Source organism: Nomascus leucogenys, chromosome 11, assembly GCF_006542625.1.
Source record: "Nomascus leucogenys isolate Asia chromosome 11, Asia_NLE_v1, whole genome shotgun sequence".
NCBI lineage: Eukaryota > Metazoa > Chordata > Mammalia > Primates > Hylobatidae > Nomascus > Nomascus leucogenys.
In genome coordinates, this window is record NC_044391.1 from 107,601,153 (window position 1) to 107,621,828 (window position 20,676).

At 41.6% G+C, this 20,676-nt stretch overlaps 1 long non-coding RNA gene across 1 annotated transcript in view; it reads right to left on the reverse strand.

The window, feature by feature from the left end:
- LOC115837359 overlaps nt 1-20,064 on the reverse strand; it is a 40,227-nt gene extending 20,163 nt beyond the window's left edge. The window contains exons 1-3 of the long non-coding RNA XR_004032412.1: nt 19,513-20,064; nt 18,519-18,697; nt 2,894-3,132 (exon numbers count right to left, since the gene is read on the reverse strand). This is a non-coding gene — a long non-coding RNA (uncharacterized LOC115837359). The remainder of the gene's footprint in view (nt 1-2,893; nt 3,133-18,518; nt 18,698-19,512) is intronic.
- Between the last annotated feature and the right edge of the window lie 612 nt (nt 20,065-20,676).

The following is a 20,676-nucleotide window of genomic DNA, read 5'->3' on the forward strand; positions in this document are numbered from 1 at the left end:
GGTTGCAGTGAGCCGAGATTGCGCCACTGCACTCCAGCCTGGCGACAGAGTGAGACTCCATCTCAAGGAAAAGAAAAAAAAAAGAATAACTCTTTGGGATGCTTTATTGCAATATATACGCTTTTATTTTATAATAATTTACAGACAAAGTTTACTGTCTGAGCTCTGGCATCAACTGGCTTGGCATTCAGGCCACATTAATATTTGTGCTGATGGTGCAAGGATGATGCTAGGGTTTGAATATTTGTGTCCGCTTCAAAATGTATGTTAAAACTTAACCCCCAATGCAATAGTATTTAAAGGTGGGGCCTTTAGGAGGTGATTAAGGCATGAGGGCAGATCTCTTGTGAATGGAATTATCAACATTATAAAAGAGGGCAGATCTCTTGTGAATGGAATTATCAACATTATAAAAGAGGTTCCAGGGAGCTGTTCAGCCCTTTTGCTCTTCCTGTCTTTCTCCCCATGAGGACACAGTGTTCCTCCGTTTTGCTCTTTTAACCCCTCTGCCACGTGTGAGAACAAAGCAAGAAGGTGCTCACTAGACACCAAATGCTAGCGTCTTGATCTTGAACATCCCAGCCTCTGGAACTGTAAGAAAGAAATTTCCGTTCTTCATAATTTACCCAGTCTCACCTATTTTGCTGGAACAGCACTAATGAGCTAAGATAGAAGGGTTCTGGGGACAGGTGGGCAATCTGGTTGCCACCAGTGGTCCTGACACCACTCTCACGCAGAGTCCCCCCTCTCTCTCAGTGGCCGTGTGGGCCACCACTGCTGCTCTGCTACTACTGGACTGTCATCGTTTTCGATCTTGGCTTGGGTCCTGCTGCAGGCTGCCAGGCCAACCACTTGGCATGCATGTGCCCCTGCCCACTGTGGCAGTGGACTCAGCCTGTCTCACTGCCATCTGGCATCTCCTCTGCCCCCACACACCGTCCTATCTGACTTCATTTACAAAACACAAGAGTCAGATAAAAATGATAAGCAAATTCACAGCAGTGACAGCAGAGTGTTAAAACAAGCACAGGGCCTCTTGTGAGGGTGGGCCTAAGTGATGGCACAGGCTACATTCCCATGAAGCCACCCCTGCTTGTGGGACTAGGTCAGGCGTGTGATGGGGGCTCCATGCTGGACTTAACCCGTCTGGGTATGTGTAACTGAGTAGTAGGGTAAATCCTCTACGTCAATTTTCTGTTTTTCCTATACAAAAAAGCACAAAGAAGTATGTCCTTCACAAGGGACTGGTTGGGAGAATAAGAAGTGCCAATTCCCGGACCCTGGCCCGGCCCTGAAGCCCTGAAGATGGGCATCTGACTGAGCCCTTTGCAGAGTGAGGTTGCAAGCAGAAGCTGAAGGAGCCGTTTTTCTCAAGGGCCCTGTGGATGTGGAGAAGCCTACAGGGATGCCTGGGGGTTCAGGTGACCGCATGGCACAGAGCCTCCCGTAGCTCTGAAGAGCAGTAAGCCGGGTACTGGACCACTAAGCACTGCACAAAGACCCAGTTGGTCTGGTCCCTCAGGGCAGCAGCTCTGGGGGGCACCGCCACAGCTTTTCACTGTGGAGATCAGCAGCAGCAGGTATGGCAGCATCCTGCCCTCACAGGCCTTCCTGCCTTGCATGGAGGAGCCAGGCAGGAGAGGAGCAAGACCTGTAGAAGCCCGGGTGATAGAAGACTACTTGTGAGCTGGTGTGAGTCACGCTCAGCAAAAGGGGAAGAAGCAGTAAAATGGGGTTAGAATCATTCCTGGGACTCTGTTTGTAACCAAGGGTTCTAGGGAAGACTGGTTACAGATGTGATCTTGGTGTTGAGCACTTAAAGGCCCAAGATGGACGGGTTCTGTGAAGGTTGGCAGTGTGAGTAAATAGCAGGGAGATACCTTTTAACCTCATGGGAAGAGGAGAAGAGACATTCTAACCGTAAAAGCTGCCCAAGGAAGGCATGGGCTGCCTTGAACCAGTTCCAACGCAGATTGTGGGACTCTGGTTTATGAATCATGGAGAGAAGATGTAGGAAGAGGGTGGGAGATAGGAGAGGGAGTGTTTTTCAAAGTGCTGCTGGAGGGACTACTTGCATTGGCAACATTTTGACGGGAGGGCGTTGAAACGCAATCTCCTGGTCTCCACAGAAATTCTAATTCGGTGGGTCTGAATACGGCCTGGGAATTTTCATCTTTGACACACACCCCTGACATTTCCAATGTGCACTAAAGTTTGAGAACCACTGTACTAAGGTCTTTGCAGCTGTAAGACTTGATGCCTCTATATCTCAGCACTTTTCTTTGACACATGCCCCTAGCATTTCTAGGTACATTAAAGTTTGAGAACCACTATACTAAGATCTTTGCAGCTGTAAGACTTGATGCCTCTACATCCCAGCACTGTTCTCCCTGCCCTTGCAATAATGATGGCAGAGAGAAACCCCGAGTCTATAACCCACTCAGGTCCCCCATGCCTCCACATGAGATACTACAAAAATGAGCAGGAGACAGAGTGAGTCTCCTACTAATTTTTTTTGGCATAAATTAAATTTTCTTTTCACGAAAACACTTCAGCAGTTTTTCAGAATCTGGCTTTGCAATCCAAACAATCCAAGCACTAAAAGGCACAGGCACCGACAAAGACTATCTCCTTGACAAAATTTTAGTTGGGTTCCTCTGAGCCTTCTTCTCAACTGGGCTCAACCTTCTGTGTGCTTCTTTCCTGAGTCCCTCCTACCGCTGATACACCTATTGGAATAGTCTCGAATACAGTCTTCTTTGCAGGACTGTATTCAAGTCTGAACAAGCATCACAATAATTTTTTTCTTTAACAGGTATGGTGTCACGATTCAGACAGGATCAGAGTCATCATTGGATCCCTGGGCCTCTCACCCAGGACTCCAGGTGCCCACCTTTGACGCTTTCATCTTCACTCCTGACTGACTGATTGGGGCTTCACTGGTAAGCCCGACTCCTGATCCAATCCAGGGCTCCAGATGACAGTCTGTTGAAGAATGGGCAGCACAGATTGTGATTCTTGAGATTCGGAGTACACTCTCGAAGCTGGGTTAGTGTCCTAGGCTTCTCTGCTTGTAAGAACTGGGCTATAATCCCAGGCAAACAAAAGGCTGGGTTGGAATCTCAGGTTTCTCTGTAAGAAAGAGACTGAGTTAGATTCCCAGGCTTTTCTGTTTTAAGACATAGAGTTGGGATTAGAGTGCCAGGCTCCATTGTTTCTGACGTGTCATGAGTTATGAACATGGCAGCTTCTCAGTTGACTGAACCTCACCCCAACCTCCTTCTGAAACCCCTGCTGACTATGTGCTCCACCACCTAGACACTAACTCTGTCTGCTTCCCTTCTTGTTGATAGGATTTTACTAAGGATAGTTTGGGACTTCCCTAAAGTGGCATCTCTAAGATCTCTCTCTTCCTTTTGCTTCCATTCCTCCTTCCATTTTTGATATGTCCTCCTTTAAACCCCCACCTCCTCCACATTTTTGTTCAGCCCTGCCAGACTTTTCCCTTCCCACTCCAGGCTCTCAACTACCTACACTCACTGGAGCCCCGTTGGAGACTCTATGGGACTCAAGGGCCTCCAAAAGCAACTACATTATCTTAAAAATGTCCTCCATAACATTGGTAAAAAATATTTTTGCTCTCACATTGGTCAGGTAGCAACGTGTTCCATTCACCAAAAACACAATTTGGATAAAAAAATTAAAGTGCAGTAAAGAAGAGAGCCAATCATTTCATATAAATAGTGAGTTCTGTATTACTGTGTTTACCTGACTCATGGCTACAATTTTAAAATGGAAGCTATAAGGTCTCAATTTGCATCTATCTGTATGTTTATATATGTACATATGTATGTTATGTATATGTGATATTTTCCTACCTCCTGATGGTATTGCCCAATTAATTTATAAAACCCTATAAAGAAGCTCTATTCTGATAGGCTTAGGGACAAATTGCTTATATCAATTAAATATTTATAAAGCTCTCAGAAATATAGGAATTAACCCCAATTTTTTTTAAGTTCATGTGACTTTGGGAAATATTTGTTAGATAAAACTAGTTTAAAATTGTTCATTGAATAAAACAGCTGTCTTCTGAGTTATCACATATATTAAATTCATATGAGTGGAATAAAAATTGTATAAGTGAACTTTTTGACAATAATTATGTTTTATAATATCTGCCTAAAAATGGTTTCCAAAATCTTTTTGGTAACTTGTAACCTTAAAATTATGCTAAGTAATAGATATTCATTGAATATCTAAATTATTTCTAAGTCAGATAAACCACTGAAAATTTATTGTTAAGCATAAGATTAATTTTATATACTTTTGGCTTCTTACTTTTATATCACATAGAGAGGCTAAATATATTTAGGTCTGTTACTAAACACTCTTTTTGCCATATTAAAACAATTGTATTACGAGGAAGCACATACCTACAAGAATTGTGAGATGGTATATTCATAAAATTTGCTGATCTGCTACAGAATGTTGGTACTTGACAGACAACTCACAATTGTCTATAACCTAGTTTTTTCTGTTACCAAAAAAGAGGTTACTTATGGTCAAAAATTTTAATCAGCATATGTAAATAAAACTACTAGAACTAATAAAGATAAAGGGAAATGACTTGCAAGCACAATTTACAAAGTAGGAAGAATGTGCTTTTGTTATGGGAAAAATAAAAATAACTGTCTTAAAGTGAAATGACTGGCTGTTCCAGAATAAGAAAGAGGAAAACATAGAACAAAATGAAATAGATATAAAAAATTGTAAAAGGAATATTGGGCCAGAGCAATTAGGCAAGACAAACAAACAAAGGGCATCCAAATTGGAAAGAAAGAAGTCAAATTAGCCTTGTTCACAGATGACATAACCTTGGACCTAGAAAAATTGAAAGACTCCACTAAAACACTGATAAAACTAATAAACAAATTCAGTAAAGTTTCAGGATACAAAATCAACATGCAAACTGAGTGTAGTGGCCCACTTCTGTAATTCCAGCACTTTGAGAGTCCAAGGTGAGTGGGTTGCTTGAGCCCAGGAGTTTGATACCTCCCTGGGCAATATGGCAAAACCCAGTCTCAACCAAAAAATCTTAAAATTAATCATGTGTGGTGGCGTGCACCTATAGTCCCACCTACTTGTGAGGCTGAGGTTGGGAGGGTTGCTTGAGCCCAGGAGCTCGAGACTGCAGTGAGCCATGACTATGCCACTACACTCTAGCCTGGGTGACAGAACGAGACCATGTCCAAAAAAAAAAAAAAGACCAAACAAAAAAATACAAATACAAATATCAGTAGCATTTATATACCCAATAGTGAACAATTTGAAAAAGAACTCAAGAAAGCCATTCCATTTACAGTAGCTACAAAAAATATAAAATATCTAGGAATCCATTTAACCAAAGAAGTGAAAGATCTATATAAGGAAAACTATAAAACTCTGATGAAAGAAATGGAAGAAGACACCAAAAAATGAAAGATATTTTATACTCATGGATCAGAAAAATTAATATTGTTAGAATGACAATACTCAAAGCAATTTACAGATTCAATGCAATCCCTATCAAAATACCAATGTTATATACCTACTATGTACCCATAAAAATATTTTCAATTTTTTCTTATTGTACTTTAAGTTTTAGGGTACATGTGCACAATGTGCAGGTTTGTTACATATGTATCCATGTGCCATGTTGGTGTGCTGCACCCATTAACTCGCCATTTAGCATTAGGTGTATCTCCTAATGCTATCCCTCCCCTCTCCCCACACCCCACAACAGTCCCCGGAGTGTGATGTTCTCCTTCTTGTGCCCATGTGTTCTCATTGTTGAGTTCCCACCTATGAGTGAGAACATGCGGTGTTTGGTTTTTTGTCCTTGCGATAGTTTACTGAGAATGATGATTTCCAGTTTCATCCATGTCCCTACAAAGGACATGAACTCAACATTTTTTGTGGCTGCATCGTATTCCATGGTGTATATGTGCCACATTTTCTTAATCCAGTCTATCGTTGTTGGACATTTGGGTTGATTTCAAGTCTTTGCTATTGTGAATAGTGCCACAATAAACATACGTGTGCATGTGTCTTTATAGCAGCATGATTTATAGTCCTTTGGGTATATACCCAGTAATGGGATGGCTCGGTCAAATGATATTTCTAGTTCTAGATCAATTTTTTTTTAATAATAAAATAAAACAGGCTGGGCGTGGTGGCTCACGCCTGTAATCCCAGCACTTTGGGAGGTCGAGGCGGGCAGATCACGAGGTCAGCAGATTGAGACCATCCTGGCTAACACGGTGAAACCCCGTCTCTACTAAAAACACAAAAAAAATTAGCCAGGCGTGGTGGTGGGCGCCTGTAGTCCCAGCTACTGTGGAGGCTGAGGCAAGAGAATGGCGTGAACCTGGGAGGCGGAGCTTGCAGTGAGCCAAGATCGCGCCACCGCACTCTAGCCTGGGTGACAGAGCAAGACTCCATATCAAAAAAACAAAAGATAATAATAATAAAATAAAGTAAAATAAAATAAAATAAAATAAAACAATGACGTGCTTCACAGAAACAGAAAAAACAATCCTAAAATTTATATGAAACTACAAAAGACCTCAAATAGCCAAAGCAATTCTGAGCAAAAAGAACAAAGCTGGAGGTGTCACACTATCTGACTTCAAATCTTACTACAAAGCCATGGTAACCAAAACAGCATGATACTGGCATAAAAACAGACACACAGACCAAGGGAACAGAATAGAGAACCCTGATATAAATCCACACATTTAAAACCAAGTCATCTTTGACAAAGGCACCAAGAACATTCAATAGGGAAAGGACAGTCTTTTCAATAAATGGTACTGGGAAAACTGGATAATTATATGCAAAAAAAATGACCATAAACTCCTGTCTCTCACATGAGCAAATCAAAATGAATTAAAGACTTAAATCTAAGACCTGAAACTATGAAACTACTAGAAGAAAACATAGGGGAAATGCTCCGGGACATTGGTCAGGGCAAAGATTTCCCGTGTAAGACCTCAGAAGCAAAGGGAACTAAAACAAAAATAGACAACTGCGATTATATCAAGCTAATAAGCTTCTGCACAACAAAGGAAACAATCAACAAAGCAAAAGGAATGCACAAAATGGGAGAAAATATTTGCAAACTATCCATCTGCAAGGGATTAGTAACCAGAATATATAAGGAGCTCAAACAACTCAATAGCAAAAAACAAAGTATCTGATTAAAGAATGGGCAAAAGATCTGAACAAACTTTTTTTTTTTTTGTGGGGGAGGTGGTGAGACAGAGTTGTGCTCTGTTGCTCAAGGTGGAGTGTAGTGGTGTGATTTCAGATCATGCAACCTTTGCTTCGCAGTGAACAGACATTTTTCAAAAGAAGACATACAAGTAGCCAACAGCTATATGAAAAGAAATGCTCAATTCAACACCACTAATCATCAGAGAAATGCAAATAAAAATAACAATGAGATATCATCTCATTCCACTCGAAATGGCTTGTATCAAAAAGACAGGCAATTAACAGATGCCAGTGAGGATACTATGAGGAGATGCTCATAATTCCATGAAAAAGGGAAACCCTCATACACTGTCAGTAGGAATACAAATTCCTAGTACAATCACAATGGAGAACAGTATAAAGGCTCCTAAAAAAACTAAAAATAGAATTACTATATGATCCAGCTATCCCACTATCGGGTATATAACCAAAAGCAAGAGAATCATCCAAGAGATATATGTGTACTCTCATGTTTACTGCAGCACTATTCACAATAGCCAGAATATATAATCAGTTAAAGTGCCCATCAGTGGATGAATGAACAAAGAAAATGTGGTATATATACACAGTGGAATATTATTCAGCCATAAAAAAGAATAAGATCCTGTCATTTGCAGCAACACAGATGGAACTATAAGCCATTATGTTAGGTGAAATAAGCTAAGCACAGAAAGATAAATATTTCATGTTCTCATTCATATGTAGGAGCTGAAAACACGTATTTCATGAAGATAGAGAGTAGACTGGTGGTTATCAAAGGCTGAGAAGGGGAGGGGGGAGGAGGAGGTGAAAGGCAAAAAAAATTATATATATATTAAAAAATATATAAATGTACTTACTACCACTGAACTGTACATTTAAGATGGTAAATATGGTAAGTAATATATGTATATTTTCCCTCAATAAAAGTAAATTTTAGAAAGGGATATTGGAAAAGAAATCTTATTTTGTGCAGTCAAAGCTGGGTAAGAGTAAACAGATTTATAAAGTGTTTGAAAAATGGGCTTCAGTAAAAGAGCTTTTTTTTTTTTAACAATTGTGTTTCTACGTATATTTACTTTTGAATTCTTTTACTATCACTTTGGTTAAGTTAGTAACTAGGTATTGTTTCACAGTGGCCTAGAGTTCTATTTAGTTAACTGTTAAAACCTCTTGATATTTTTGACAACTTGGCCTTTCCAAAATAAAATCCTAAATGAAATCTTGATCTTGAACTGACCTTGAGATTTCTCAGGGAGCCCCTGCAAAATCTCAAAGAATTTGTTCTTTCACTTTCTAAAAACAGAAAAGTTAAAAAATAATTAGGTTTATTTGGTATATTGAATTGCATGAAAAGCATTGTTACATAAAGACATGCTTAACCTTCCCTGTGTTATATTTGTATGGGTCAATGTTATTAATATAAATATTTCAGAAATTGTATGAAGTTCGTAGAAATCTGTCATTATCCTTGCTGTTCATAACATGTACTGGTAAAGTGTTATCAATCATAATTCCATCATTTTAATATTTAAAATGTTGCATGCCACAGAGACAACTGAATTTGTCATTTGCGTATTTTTTATTATGAACTCTCAGCAGATCTTTAGCCATGGTCATTTTAAGCCTTTTGTCATTCACTGATAATTTTTGTTTTACTCTGATTCTTCTCTGAAAGCATTTGCAACCTGCTACAGGCCAGCATGCTTCATTTTCAGCAAAAAGGAATTGTATCAGAGACCCATGGAACGGACTGTCACATAATCTGGGCTACAGGATTCTGATAGCATTGCTCACATAACTTTGAGACCATAGCACTGGACTAAGAAAGAATTTCCAGAACTCTAGTGGAGAAGCTTATGGGTTCATAAAACTGCTAATTTAAGTGCTATGGACTGATGTTTGTATCATATCCAAAGTTGGTATGTTGAAGTCCTAATCTCCAGGGTGTCTGTATTTGGAGATGGCGCCTCTAAGAAAGTAATTCAAGTTAAATGGGTCATAGGATGGGGCCCTGATCTAATAGGATTAGTGTTCTTATAAAAAAGAAACACTAGAGAATTCATGCTCTCTCTCTCTCTCTCCACATTTACACAAAGAAGAGGTCATGTGAGCACACAGTGAGAAAGTGGCCATCTGCAACCCAAAGGGAGAGCCCTCACCAGACACCAATCATGTTGGCACCTTGATCTTGGATTTTCAGTCTCCAAACTGTGAGAAGTTTCGTTGCTTATACTGCCCAGTCTATGGCATTTTGTTATGGCAGCCTGAGCAGACTGACACAACTATGATCAAGCAGAACAATAATTAATTAGATGAAACGGAATGAACTGATGAAGAATAGTTATGGCTTTTGTTTGAAATATCGTTGCTGGATTTAAGGAACTCCTTTCTCTTTCCTCTGAAGCTATCTGTAACTCATTAATAGAGTATGCTTTTGTAAACAGAATGAAACATTTACCCTTTATCCCTGCCTAGACTTTCCAGAATTTGGAAAGTCATATTGAGTATTCTTATTTTCATGGTAATATAATTATTTGCAGAGATGCAGTCAGAGTCTGTTCTCCTTGAACAGTTCAGAGGTTTCTCAGAAAACTCAAAACAGAGCTACCATATGATCCAGCAATCCTACTAGTGGGTATATGCCCAAAAGAAAGGAAATCAGTCTATCAAAGAGATATCTGCACCCCAGTGTTTGTTGCAGCACTATTCACAATAGCCAAAATTTAGAAGTAACCTAGGCATCCATCAACAGGTGGATGGATAAAGAAACTGTGGTACATATACACAATGGAGTATTCTTTATCCATTAAAAAGAATGAGACCCTGTCATTTGCAACAGCATAGATGGAACTACAGATCATTATTATAAGTGAAATATGCCAGGCACAGAAAGACAAACGTCACATGTTCTTACTTATTTGTGGGATCTAAAAATCAAAACAGGCTGGGCACAGTGGCTCACGCCAGTACGTTGGGAGGCTGATGTGGGCAGATTAGTTGAGGTCAGGAGTTCAAGACCAGCCTGACCAACATGGTGAAACCCCATCTCTACTAAAATACAAAAATTAGCCAGGTGCGGTGGCAGGCACCTGTAATCTCAGCTACTTAGGAGTCTGAGGCAGGAGAATCACTTGAACCCAGGAGGCAGAGGTTGCGGTTAGCCAAGATCATGCCACTGCATTCCAGCCTGGGCAATAGAGGGAGACTCCGTCTCAAAAAATAAATAAATACATACATAAAAATAAAAACAATTGAACACATGGAGATAGTAGAAGGATGGTTATCAGAGGCTGGGAAGGGTAGCAGGAGAATGATGGGGGGAGGTGGGGATGGTTAATGGGTACAAAAAAAAAAGAACGAATGAATGAGTAAGACCTAGCATTTAAGAGCACAACAGGGTGACCATAGGCAGTAATAATTTGATTGTACATTTAAAAATAGCTAAAAGAGCATAATTGGACTGTCTGTAACACAAAGGATAAATGCTTGAGGGGATGGATACTCTATTTTATATGATGTGATTATTATGCATTTCATGCCTGTATCAAAACATCTCATGGACCCCCATAAATACACACACACACACACACAATGGACCCATGAAATAAAAATAAAAAGAGTATGTTCTTTTTATTAAAGATGTAATTGGAAACATTGGTTATCTAACCAAGGCTTTGACTATAATGTTGTATTTGAAAGTGACACATAGATTCAGATATGACTAGACAGTTTTAAGAAATCAAGGCTGACTATATAGAGCCTACAAAAACCCTCTTAGGAAAACCTGGCTTGGGCCAGGTGCGGTGGCTCATGCCTGTAATCCCAGCACTTTGGGAGGCCAAGGCAGGTGGATAACCTGAGGTCAGGAGTTTGAGACCAGCCTAACCAACATGGTGAAACTCTGTCTCTACTAAAAATACAAAATTAGCTGGGTGTGGTGGTGCATGCCTGTAATTCCCAGTTACTCAGGAGGCTGAGGCAGGAGAATCACTTGAACCCGGGAGTTGGAAGTTGCAGTGAGCAGAAATTGCACCCATTGCACTCCAGCCTGGGCAACAAAAGCGAAACTCCGTCTCAAAAAAAAAAAAAAAAAGAAAAAGAAAGAAAGAGAGAGAGAGAAAGAGAGAGAAAGAAAGAAAGAAGGAAAGGAAAGGAAAGAAAGAAAGAAAGAAAGAGAAAAGAAAGAAAGACAAAGAAAGAAAAAGACTACTTGTCTCAGTACCTGGCTTACAGTGTTTCCAGCCATACAAGTGAGCAAGGAAGGCCACTTCCCAGCGGACCCAGGAAATTTTGGGGACCTCAAGAAGAGGAATTAACCCAAATCTATAGGTATTGCCAGTAAAATCTGGTGGTGAGTTCCTGGCTTGGCTGTCTGGTCTTGAGAAGCATTTTAAAAGTCTTATCTGAGATTCGTCATGGAGATGTCCAGCAAAGAAAACTTCAAAAAGTCTGTCTGATCAGTTACCATTCTCATTGCACTTATCTAAATAATCACGCCAAATCTAGTAAGATTTGACTTATTTCACAAGCAAGAATAATCTTAGTTTGGTTATTTTTAATCAGAAATGGGGCTGATCATAGAGAACATTTTGTGTTGCAGTGAAAAACTATAGCATACCCTTGTGGGTTATCAGATTCTGGTCCTGTTTATTGCCTTGGAGGTTTTGTTATCCACCTGTAACTGGATTCCGCTATCATGCATATTTGACATTCTTTCATCCATATCTTCCACCATCTACACTGAGTAATAACCATGACTGTGACCCTCATGTCTATGCAATCACCAAAGACATTCACACCGCAAACCAGGAAACCCGTCAGCTTGCCACTGCCATCTTCACTCCACCATCTAAAGACGTCTCAAGTTCAATATGTAGCAATCTTGGCTGCCCTCTGGACTCAGAAACTGGGTTTATTGTCTGCTCCAACCACTCATCTTTGTACTGCTTTTTATTCACATAGAAATTTCCCTCATTAAATATTCTCTCCTATCAAATCTCTACACGTGCTTCAGATAGTCCTTAATGAATAAAGGCAACTGAACAAAGAACAGACTTATATTGTTCAGAGGAAAGAAAGATGGCCTTTCCTTGCACAAGAGGAAGGATAGACAAAAACTCTCAAAACTCTCTCCTTATTCAGACCTCAGTGAAGTGCCTCTGAGCCCGCTTCTCAACTAGGCCCCAAACTTGGGCCTCAGTTTCTGCAAAAATCCTGGTAAAGTGGTTTAGTGATAATCCCCCACTCTTTTCTCTGGACCCAACAAGTCAGGCTGGAGGGGCACTGTTTGCCACTGGCCTCTGGAGATGCCAGGGCAGCAGGTCGTTGGAATGAGAGGTAGCCCAGCTCACTGAAGCCTGAGGTTCCCTGGAGATTCCATCCCCTGCAGGAGGAGCCAGAATAGGGTGGATAAAATCAGATTAACGCAGATCACAGGGCTGTGCCTGCTTTGTGGAATTAAACACTTTCTCCAGATCTGTCGCTCCCATTTGCGGGGTGAGGAGGAAGAGCAGTGGGGAGCCCTGGGACTCCTCTTTTCCCAGACTTTGTACTAACTGGTTGTACGACCTACAGGCAGGCCCTTTAGGCACAGAGGGTTGGGACATATGATCTCTTAGATTCCTCCAAATCATTCTCCCTGGGGCTTTGTCGCCCCCCTCTTGCCCTCCTCACCAGCCTCATCAAAGGTTTGTACCATTTGTTGTTCCTCAGACTCATTCCTTATGGCTCTCTCACCTGCTGCTCCAGCTGGGCCCTTGCATGGTGTGAAACCACCTTTTATAAGGTGCAAACTTTCTATAGTCAACCAGTTGGCAGGAAGGAGGCAGTTATTGCATTTGTTTCCTCTTTCTCCTGCACTTTGCTCAAAAAGCCTCCTTTAATTTTTTTTTCTTCCCAAACAGTTTTTCAGACTTTACTTAAAATTTGTTTGATTGTGGCCAGGCACGGCAGCTCACGCCTGTAATCCCAGCACATTGGGAGGCCGAGACGGGTGGATCACTTGAGGTCAGGAGAAACTGAGACTATCCTGGCCAACATGGTGAAACCCCGTCTCTACTAAAAATACAAAAATTAGCTGGGTGTGGTGGTGGGCACCTGTAATCCCAGCTACTTGGGAGTCTGAGGCAGGAGAATCGCTTGAACCTGGGAGGCGGATGTTGCAGTAAGCCAAGATTGCACCACTGTACTCCAGCCTGGGTGACAGAGTGAGACACCGTCTCAAAAAAAAAAAAAAAAAAAAAAAAAAAAAAAAATGTTGAATTGCTTTTCCCTGGAATGGCTCTGATTACTTCCCTCTTTGGTGTGTGAGGCGGCACCACTTCCTCAACATCTCCAAGGTGCCTGGCTCCTTCCCCTCCCTCTCCCCACTCCTTCCTCCCTGCCAGGCTCCACTCACATTCATAACCTCCCTTCCCTCTGTGGCTACCTTGTGAAGCAGATATGAAGAGTCATATTTCAGCTATGAACACACTGAAAGAGACTCAGAGTAGCTGGCACATGCCCTGGGTTCTGTTGCCTGTGGTGGGATGTGGCTTATAGTGGGGTCTGTTTCTAAAGCCTGTGCCCTGAAGCCTTGAGGCACGCCCTATGGAGGAAGCACTAGAAGTCCAGTTCCCTGAAGGCTGGAATCTTTGTCTGCTTAATTCAGTGCCCAGTCCCCAGCACCTAGGGAGAGGCCTGGCATGTGGTAAACACTCAGTAAATATTTGCTGAATGAAAGAGTGATAAGCGAAGGTCAAGGCCATTGGTTCTCAGTCCAGGATGCACATTAGAATTAGTTGGGGAGATCTAAAAAAATGTGAATGCCTGGGCCTTATGCCTGGAGATTCTGATTTGATTGATCTGGGTTGAGACCCAGGAATCAATCGTTTTTTTAAGTTTCCCAGGTGATTCCAATGTGCACCCCAGAGCAGCATTTTTCAACCATAGGCATGAACCAATGAGACAAATTGTTACCACCCACCCAGGACTCTCCCCTCCCCAGTTCCTTTCCCTTTTACCTACAGCCTTAAGCAGCTCTCTCCCAAAAGTGTCCTGTGGCTGCCTGGCAGCGGGGCCCTGGGCCTGGTCCCCTAAACCATTTCTTCTTCCTAAGTCTTTGCCCCTTTCCTCCTATCCTTCACTCCTGTCATCAACAGAAGAGATTTTGAATTGGAAGCTTTCTAAGCCATAGCATAATTTTAACTGGGAAATATGCAGGAACTAGATTACAGCCTTGGTTAGTAGTGAAGAAGGCAAATTGGAAGCTTCCTAGGCTGTAGCATACTTTTAACTAGGAAATACGTAGGAACTGGATTTATAGCCTTGGTTACTAGTGAAGAAGGCAAATTCTAAAAGGCATTGAAGTCATTCAATCCCAAGCTATGAAGCAACTGATTAAGAACTTGCTGTGTTCTAGATACTGTATATGCCCTAAAAATGTCCAGAGCTTGCCTTGAGGTTTTGTGAGGTGGCCAGATATTTTAGAAGTTTGTCTGAGAACATGCCAGGGAAATAGTCTGACCTTGATGTCAGAAGACAAATAACACCAGGAATTACAATGAGGCATTGCCCTTCTGTTTAGAGAAGACTAAAGGGTGATTTTTATTCAAAGATTTTCCCACGCCACGTAAGACAGCATTTTATTACCCACCATGCTGAACTGATTCCTAACTGTCCCCACGTCTGCATCTTGCGTCTGCAATTTTAAAGCCTTTGAGGATAAGGTTGTTCAAGTCTATCCATGCATAGCTTTTGGTTCAGAGAAACTGAAGATTTACCTTAGAAATAAGTCAGCAAGTTTCTGTAGGTGGCAAGGAGATTTCTAGAAGAAAGGAATTGAGACTCTACTTCCTTTCTTTTGGGAGGCTCAAAGTTTTAGAACTCATATAATAGGTGTCAGTTTTAAAAAGCTGATTGACTACAGTTGTTCTTTCTCTGCCCTACCAAAACCTTGCCAAAATGATAGTAAAGAATAAAAATGGGCACAAGGACAAGGAGAACAGGAGAGCAACAGCAGACAAGACATTTAGATGAGTTTTTGGAAGACAAATAGCAAATGAAGAAGTGGTTGCTGACTCAGCGGACAGGAGCAAACTATAACTTAAGGGTCTGTCATAAAAAAATTGGCATGAAGAGGAACCCACAGAAATCCTGAGAGGTTTAGGATTTGGAGGCTTTGCTGAGAAAAGGGATGAAGCGTTGGTCTGAAAACAAGAGTCGTTGGTTCGAAGTCTGCATAGAGTGTGTTGGGATCCCAGGTCCCCTCCTCATCCCACATAGCCAGGAAGCTGATATTTGAGTTTGTCCCTGTGAAAATGATGGCTCAGGATTTGAAAACCCTAAAGAAAAGTCAATCAGCTGACAGCTCTATGCACACACTGCAGAGCTTCCTACAAGACTCTTAGTGCGTCACTCTTAACATGAATAGATAGCCAAGGATATGACATACAAGGAAAGCTTCCAACATAGGAGAGACAAAATATCCAGAAAAGAAAAAGGAATGTGGGGGAAACAGACAATATAGGGAACATTAGAAATGATATTGCGGCCGGGAGCAGTGGCTCATGCCTGTAATCCCAGCACTTTGGGAGGCCGAGGTGGGCGGATCACAAGGTCAGGAGTTCAAGACCAGTCTGGCCAATATGGTGAAACCGTGTCTCTACTAAAAATACAAAAAAATTAGCCGGGTGTGGTGGCATGCTACTAGGGAGGCTGAGGCAGGAGAATCACTTGAACCCAGAAGGTAGAGGTTGCAGTGAGTCGAGATCATGCCATTGCACTCCAGCCTGAGCGACAGAACAAGACTCTGTCTCAAGAAAAAAAAAAAAGGATAAAAGAAATGATATTGCATCATAAAACAAGAACATGATACTATCAGAAAGACCTTTAAACCAGAAACAGTCTCTGGGGAAAAAATACATGAAAGTGATGTGGTTCAGCTTATAGAAAATTCAGTAGACTGGAATAAGTTAGGGATGATGGAGCATTCGGGGGAAAAATAACACTGCAGAAAAGCATGCAAATGTGAAACATAAATTGTAAGCCCTGGAAAAACTAAGGGCCATATAAGAATTAAAGCATAATACAGCCCACTTCTTGATTCAACCATGAAAAATATTTGTATAGCCAGAATGAAATATGGACTGTCAATTTAACCAAACATTGTGAAATAACTATGTTTGGAAGATGCAAGAGACAAAATGAGAAGGAGCATTAGCATATGAAAACTAAGTCCTTATCTACCATGGTGGGAGGTTAGTAGAAAATGGCTAAAAATGACAGGTGAAACATTAGAAAGAAAAATAGAAGCAAATACTAGAAGAGCTAGCTAAAAGTTTTGTGGATGGTTGCCCTAGGCAACAGAACTGGAGAATGGGATGGTGGAAGGCGTAGGTAAAGGCTTTGGGGTTTTCAATATGGGCCCTGTAGCACCATTTGACTTTCAAGTTATGAACATCTGCTACTTGGATGAAAAATTAATTACTGACAAAAAGAACACTGCTAAGGATTAAGACAGGTTGCTTGAAATCAATGAGTAGCAGTAAAAGATTACTTAAGCTTCCTATGGCACACAGTAAGAACTCAAAAAGTGTCAACAACTATTATTGTCATATAACAATCAGTGGAGAAGCCAGCAGACTTTGCAAGATCATTGCCCATCCATGACTGGCCTTTGTCTATAACTGGCAGGGATTTCTCATGTGTCAGCTGCAGTATTTAGATTTGGCTGGAGAGCTGGGCAGTGTGGCTCAGCTGAAGTCAAGAGAAAACTGAACTTTGGGAAAATAACTTTGTGGTGAAGAACATTAGCCAAGTGATCAAGGTTAGTGACCCCCGTGATATCATGTGGCTATCTTCTGAAAGTTTAAAATTATTCTAAATTAAAAAATAAAAAAAGTGATAGAGAAAAAAAGGCAAAAGCTTTGAACAGACAATGTACAGAAATACAAAGTGGCCAATAAATATATAAAAATATGCCCAGCACCCCCGATAATTAGAGGAATACAGCCCTTAAAAATTATGAGGTATTGGCCAGGCACGGTGGCTCACGCCTGTAATCCCAGCACTTTGGGAGGCCAAGGCAGGCGGATCACCTGAGGTCAGGAGTTCAAGACCAGCCTGACCAACATAGTGAAGCCCTGACTCTACTAAAAATACAAAAATTAGCTGGGCATGATGGCACCTGCCTGTAATCCCAGCTACTTGGGAGGCTGAGGCAGGAGAATTGCTTGAACCTGGGAGGCGGAGGTTGCAGTGAGCCGAGATCATGCCATTGCACTCCAGCCTGGGCAACAAGAATGAAACTCCATCTTAAAAAAAAAAAAAAAGAAAAAGAAAAAAATTATGAGGTATCACTTTAGCCCCACCCAAATGGCAAAAAGTTGAAGAGAATGAAAACGGCTACTAGTTATGGGAATATTGGGGTGAAGTTTCCCCCCAAATACTGTCTTTCTTCATAAGTAGAAATGTGACAGTGCCCCTTTTGGAGATCAGCTTTGCTCTACCTTTTAAAACAAGAAAATCTACATACGCTTCCCTTCATGAGTCCCTCTCCTTGGAATCTGATAGGAGCAAGAGTCCATGGACATTTAATGACCATAGAGTCAATATTACTCATGGCACCCTTGTTCCAAGTAGCCACCCAAACCCCCAATTAAAATCCAAACAAAAGGAAAACAAACAAACAAAAACCAGAAAACGACTGGGGACTAAGCTAATAAAAGGGTTAGATCTGTTTCAGAAGACTTGAAGATATTTCTAGAATATATTTCTTATTTCTTCCCTGCCTCCCTGGTTTCTAGACAAGGTGGCTCTACACCAGGTGGTTTTCAGGGGTTACCTGGAATGGGAAGGAGAGTTGGTGCAGATAAAGAGGCATGCAGAAGAGAAGCAGGAAGGTAAGATAGCAAAAGACTGCGTGTTTAAAAATATCTCCCAAAATAAAAACATCTCATTTATGTTAAATATGTGTATGTAAAAAACTTAGGTATATGCAAAATACTGTCAACAAGTGGCTGATGGAATCATCTCAGGGTGGTGGGATTTTAAATGGTTTTTTATTTTAATTAATTATTTCATAAAATCCAGCTCCTATAGGAAGGTGAACTTTTAAGTTATTTCCTACACTTTTATACACTGTTCAAATTATTCCAAAGAGCAAGTGTTAATTATATAAACTGAAACAGCAATAAAGCTGTTTACACAGCGAGGAGGAAAAAAAAAACAACTTATCAAGGATCCCTTATCCATGCACCCACCTGGTGATTTCTTTAAAACAAAATTGTAACCAGCCATGTCCTGGAGCAGACACGGTCCTTTATTTTACTGTGTGATAAAGGAGGTAGTGCTTCTTTTGTAAATTCGAGCTCTTGCTCTGAGGAGGGTTCCTTGACATTCTGAGAAGTGTTAAATACGTATACATGCCTCGTTTCTAAACCTGAAATCATTTAACAGATTTGGTTATTGTCTGCTCCATTAATTGTGCTATTCTCCCATTGCAGACCAGTAAGCCAGGGCTGAGGGGATCTAAAGCTCCTCCCAGCATCACACAACTGAGACCTCTCCCAGACACATCCCCTGGGAGCTAGTAGATAGACTGGAATAAAAATTCTGAGCCTTCACAGACTCCCAAGCCAATCTTTTCATCCTACTGTAGCATAAACTTCCATGCAAAGCCACCCTCCCCTCCACTGTTCTCTGGAGCAGAGCAGGTCTACAGGGTCAGGCTGCCTGGCTAGGCCCCTCCGTGAATGCCCCTTGATTAGAGAACCACTATTATTCTCCTCCTCATAGTGCATGGAAAGTAAATACAGGAAAGTCAGCAAACTTTCAAGAATGATGATGCTGGTTGTTTTCAGGTCCCAGTCATCCCTGCAGCCTGGTCATGCCTTCTGTAAGCCTGTTTCATCATAAGCTCTCTGCCAGCAAAACTCCTGCAATAGAAAACCATCTGGAGAAGAGCCAGGCAAAGGCCTTGATATCGGTGTTCTGGGCTCTGGGAGTGATCATGCAGAGACCAGTGCAGCACCAAAACAGGGACCATTTCCTCCAGCCTACCCATAGCTGTTGCCCTTGGGGCTTGTTCTGACACCCAGTTTTTAAAAGCAGGCTCCTAGAATAATAAAACCAGAAAATCTTTGAATACAGAACCATTGACTGTTAGAATCATAAGCTATTGAGAGAAGAACCAAGAAATTCTAGAATCTTGGCATTGGAAGTTACCTCCCAGGTCAATGGGTCCTGTCTCCCCACCTAAGCAACAAGTATTTCTTCTGAGGAAACTGGGTGCAGCAATGATGTGGCCACAATGCCACATCTTGGGAAGATGTCCACGGTGGCCACAGTAAGAAGCCTTTTTGTGGTCTCTACCTTCTGAAACAGTACATGACGCAAGAAAATGTCCATGCTTGTCACGACAAAAACTACTACTCCCTGGAAGTCTCTGGTACTCTTGAACTCTCTTAAAACTTTACCTCCTTGAAGAAGGTTTCAGGAGAAAGAGGAGGCCCTGGAAACTCTTGGCAATGCCCTTAGCACTGCTTCCAAGGAGCGCCAGTCATATAGACTACCCCGAGAGAAACAAGAGAAAATGGGAAATTCTGACTTCTCTCTACTTCAGAACTATGGACTATTTTAGTTGGCATTTTTGCCCCCATGCAACTTTTTTTGGCTTTGCTATCTAAAACAAATAAATAAAAACAGCTGATGCTGTGAACTGTAAAGAATCTGAGCTAATTTGGTCCTCCCCTTTCTCCCATCCATTGCAGACTTCGGCCATAGCGTGTGAGCATTAGAAAACAACTTGTCGCCCACTCAACTCTCTTTCTCATTCTTAAAGGAAAATATTTATATTATGCCACAGAAAGGGTTTCCATGGCAGTGATGACTATAACACTGTTGCCTTAGAAACCACTTGAGTCCATCTTGAATGATCTGAATCCCCTTCACAGACAAATAAGGAAAATCTGTCAAAAGTGCCATTCCACTGGTGGGAAGTCCTGGAAGACGGTTTTCTCGCGCCCTCGTTCTCCCTCCAAGTCCGTCCCCCCACTCCCCCAGTACATCTCCCCTAACACTCACTCGGGAACTTTCCATATTTGCTACTCTTTTAAGAGCTTGCCCTCACCCTTCTCCTAGTGATTAGACCCTAATCCACCAGGGAGACGCTGCCCAGAGCTCTGCAAAGGGTTAAGGACTGGCGGGCAGAGCCGTGCCAAAGACAACAGGAGACAGAATAAATACACAGATCATCCTTTTTATAGAGCCTTGCTCTTGCCCCTGGAGACTGGGTGCACGTTTTTCTCTGTCAGTCCCAAGCAACTCTGAGGGCAGAGTTTTATAGGAAAGACCAGTCCTCCTTGAGGTGCAGCTCTCAGTCACAACAAGTGGGCAGGTTGCCTCTCGGGCCTCAGTTTC